The 3,777-nt window shown below is 41.5% G+C and overlaps 1 non-coding gene across 1 annotated transcript; it reads left to right on the top strand.

Annotated features, from left to right (window-relative positions):
- The first annotated feature begins 659 nt into the window (after window positions 1–659).
- Window positions 660–763, top strand: LOC148546096 (small nucleolar RNA R71). The gene has a single exon (XR_015900275.1). It is a non-coding gene; the product is annotated as a small nucleolar RNA R71 (small nucleolar RNA).
- Window positions 764–3,777: the final 3,014 nt, after the last annotated feature.

The raw sequence follows: 3,777 nt of genomic DNA, 5'->3' as shown, positions 1-3,777 counted from the left end.
GGCATATTCCTTCAAGTAAGGCTTCAATCTTAGAGAGCCTGTCATCAATTGATGAGTGGTTCAGAGCAGATGTGCTGTTTTGGTTTTGATAAGTATGTGGAGAAGTGTTGTTGTGGGGGTGTTGAGATGTCCTCTGGGTGAATTGTTGGTGAGCTGCATTGTTGTTGGAGTTGTAACGTCTCTAGTCTTGGTTTTGATCTTGCTCACTTCCCCACCCAAAGTTCGGGTGATTTCTCCATCCAGGGTTGTAAGTCTTGGAGTATGGATCATAGTTTTTCCTTGGTGAATTCCCAATGTAGTTGGCTTGCTCCTGACTCCCTTCTGCTTCTTGGTTTACTCCTTCTTGTGTTGTTGATGAAGTGGAGATTGCTGCTACTTGGTTCATCTCCATCTTCTTGGTGAGGTCAGCCAGCTACTGGGTAATGAGCTTGTTTTGGGCCAACAGAGCGTCTACATTGTTTAGCTCCATCACTCCTCTTGTGTTCCCTCTTTCAGAAGCATAGAAGTAGTCGTTTTCTGCTACTGTTTCAATAACATCTATGGCTTCCTCAATGGTCTTCTTCTTGTTCAAGGACCCTCCAGATGAATGGTCTACTGCCTTCTTTGACTCATAAGAGAGCCCTTCATAGAAAATGTGCAGCTGGACCCATTCGTTGAACATGTCAGGTGGACACCTCCTTGTTAAGTCTTTAAACCTCTCCCATGCTTCATATAGAGTCTCACCATCCTGTTGCCTAAAGGTTTGAACCTCAGCTCTCAGCCTATTGATTCGTTGAGGAGGGTAGAATCTTGCTAAGAATTTGTTCACCACATCCTCCCAAGTTGTCAAGCTCTCACTTGGGAAGGATTCCAGCCACTTGGCTGCCTTGTCTCTTAGTGAGAAGGGAAATAAGAGCAATCTATAGGCGTCAGGATGAACGCCATTAGATTTCACTGTGTCACATATTCTCAGGAAGGTGGTCAAATGTTGGTTGGGATCTTCTTGAACACCTCCTCCAAACGAACAGTTGTTCTGAACAAGGGTGATGAGCTGTGGTTTAAGTTCAAAGTTGTTGGCATGGATTGTTGGCTTTTGGATGCTACTTCCACAATTCCCTGGGTTTGGATTAATGTAAGAGCCCAAAACTCTTCTATCCTCCCCAGCATGATTTGCTCCACCTCCTCTGCCATGGTTGTGAGTCTCTTCTTCATGATGATTTTCCATGTTTTCTTCCATGTTTGGTTCAAAGTATTCCTCAAACTGTTCCTCTTCTTCTTCAGCACCAACTACTCATTTTCCTCTTGCCTCCCTCCTTAGTCTAAGGAAGGTTCTCTCTGGTTCAGAATCAAAGGAAGCTGAAGCCCCGCTTCTTCTCCCTGTCATACAACCAACAAGTACAAGCAGAGAATATAGGTGCAGACAGTATTTGTGTCAGAATTGATGTTAGTTGTGGGTGATGCAATATATCAAACAGTTAGTGGGTTAGCAAATAGAATTGAAAATAACAAAGAAAAAAAAACGAGTAGATGGAGAAGGGAAGAAGTTTAGCTAAAACAAAAAGTAAATCACTCAAACAGAAAAATAAAATTCACAAAATAAAATGCTCAATCTAGTGATCTTCCAATCTAATCATTGTTGATGCACAATCAATCCCCGGCAACGGCGCCATAAACTTGATGCTGGGAAAACTTGTCTCTCAACAAATCTTCCATCGGCAAGTGTACCGAAGTTATCGTCAAGTAAAAACTCACAATGGAGTGAGGTCGAATCCCACAGGGATTGTTTGATCAAGCAACTTTAACTAGAAGAATGTTCTAGTTGAGCGAATCCAGAAATTGGGTTGAGAGTTGCAGAAAATAAAATGGTGGGAATGTAAATAACAGAAACGTTAATGCTAGAATTAAAGGACTGGAAGTAAATGACTGAAAATAAATTGCAGAATTATAAATGGGAATGGGGGATTTGCTCATAAAAGTAGATCGCAGAAATTAAAGAAAATGGGTAAGATTAGAGATGGGGAGTTCATTGGGCTTAGGAGATGTTGCAATTCTCCGGATCAAGTTCGTTTTTATCTCTTCCTCAATCAATGCACTCATTGATCTCCTTGGCAATCTTAAGTGATTGAATTGCAATTCCTTGCAATTCAATCTCTCAAATCTTGATCAATAGCCAATTCCTTGGTCAATTGCTCATGAGAAGAGATGAAGTATGGTCACTGATTATACCACATGCATTTCCCAAACCAAGTATTGAGAGGGTTACAGTCACATACCCATCCAAACCTAATTTGGTCCAGCATGAGAAAGCATTTCTAGCTTGATCTCTTCATTCCTCTTCCAAGGTTCAAAAGAGATCCAAGTTTGAATAGCTTCTCTTCCAAGATAACTACTCAATTGGATGAAGATCGAAAGCTTTCAAGTAAAATCAAGAGGAAAGATAGAAGAAGAACAATGAAAATTAGTATTGATCCATCAAATTACAACAGAGCTCCCTAACCCAATGAAAGGGGTTTAGTTGTTCATAGCTCTTGAAAATGAAAACAAGGATGGAGAATACATCATAAAACTAGAAATTGCAAAGAAAGTAAAATACAGAGAGTGGTTCTTCAGCCCCCAGAACTCCTTTACAATTCAAAGCTACTCCTATATATACTACTCTTCTCAGCTTCTAGTTCACTTTTCAAGTCTTGGGCCTTTGGATCTTGAGTTTGAAGCAGTTCCTTTCTTTATTTGGGCTTGGCTTTGCTTGCAGAGAGAAAGTGCGGAGTGGGCAGAGACTTAAGCTCAGGGCGTAAGGAGTGTTAATCATTTAGTGAAAGTCCAAGTTCGGGAACGTTAGTGACACTTAACATTGTCACTAACGTTCCAATGCACCCCTTTTGCCTCACGTTAAAACCCACGTTAACTAGGTTAACGTGGCTTTTAACGTTGCCTTGTCAACCTTCGAAAACGTTAGTGACACTCAACATTGTCACTAACGTTCCAGTGTGCCCCTTCTTGCTTCACGTTAAAGCTCACGTTAACTAGGTTAACGTGGTTTCTAACGTGGCCTTTGCCATCCTTCGAGAACATTAGTGACATTCAACATTGTCACTAACGTTCCAATGTGCCCCTAGGTCTCACGTTAAAGTCCACGTTAACTAGGTTAACGTGGCTTCTAACGTGGCCATCTTTTAGCCATCCCAACGTTAGTGACAATGTTGAGTGTCACTAACGTTGGCTCATCCTTCATTTCTCATCGTTAGCTTCCACGTTAACCAAGTTAACGTGGAAGATAACGTGACTCTTGGGGGTTGTGTGGTTGCTTCAACGTTAGTGACAATGTTGAGTGTCACTAACGTTGTCGACAACTCTTCATCCTCTACGTTAGTTCCCATGTTAACCAAGTTAACGTGGGAGTTAACGTGGTACTTAGCACCATAGGCCAACGTTAGTGACAATGTTGAGTGTCACTAACGTTGGCTTCTCTCCCTCCCCCTTAACGTTAGAGGCCACGTTAACTAGGTTAACGTGGCTTCTAACGTGGCCACTTATGAGTAATTGCCAACGTTAGTGACAATGTTGAGTGTCACTAACGTTGGCTCAACTTCTTTTCTCCACGTTAGAGTTCACGTTAACTTGGTTAACGTGACTCTCTAACGTGGGCATTGATGGCTTTTTGAGAGTGTTATTGGCAATCACTTTTCTCATTAATCTTGCAAGTTACCTCCCTTTTTCTTGCTTCTTTTTGGTCCTGAAATCAAGCAACAAAGTGTATCAAAGCTCTAGTCCAAGTCATGAGTAATGCAACATAATATT

This window comes from Arachis ipaensis, chromosome B9 (assembly GCF_059453495.1).
Source record: "Arachis ipaensis isolate K30076 ecotype BB chromosome B9, ASM5945349v1, whole genome shotgun sequence".
In the NCBI taxonomy this organism is placed as follows: Eukaryota; Viridiplantae; Streptophyta; class Magnoliopsida; order Fabales; family Fabaceae; genus Arachis; species Arachis ipaensis.
Note: the sequence above shows the minus strand (reverse complement) of the source record. Positions and strands in the feature narration are given on the sequence as shown.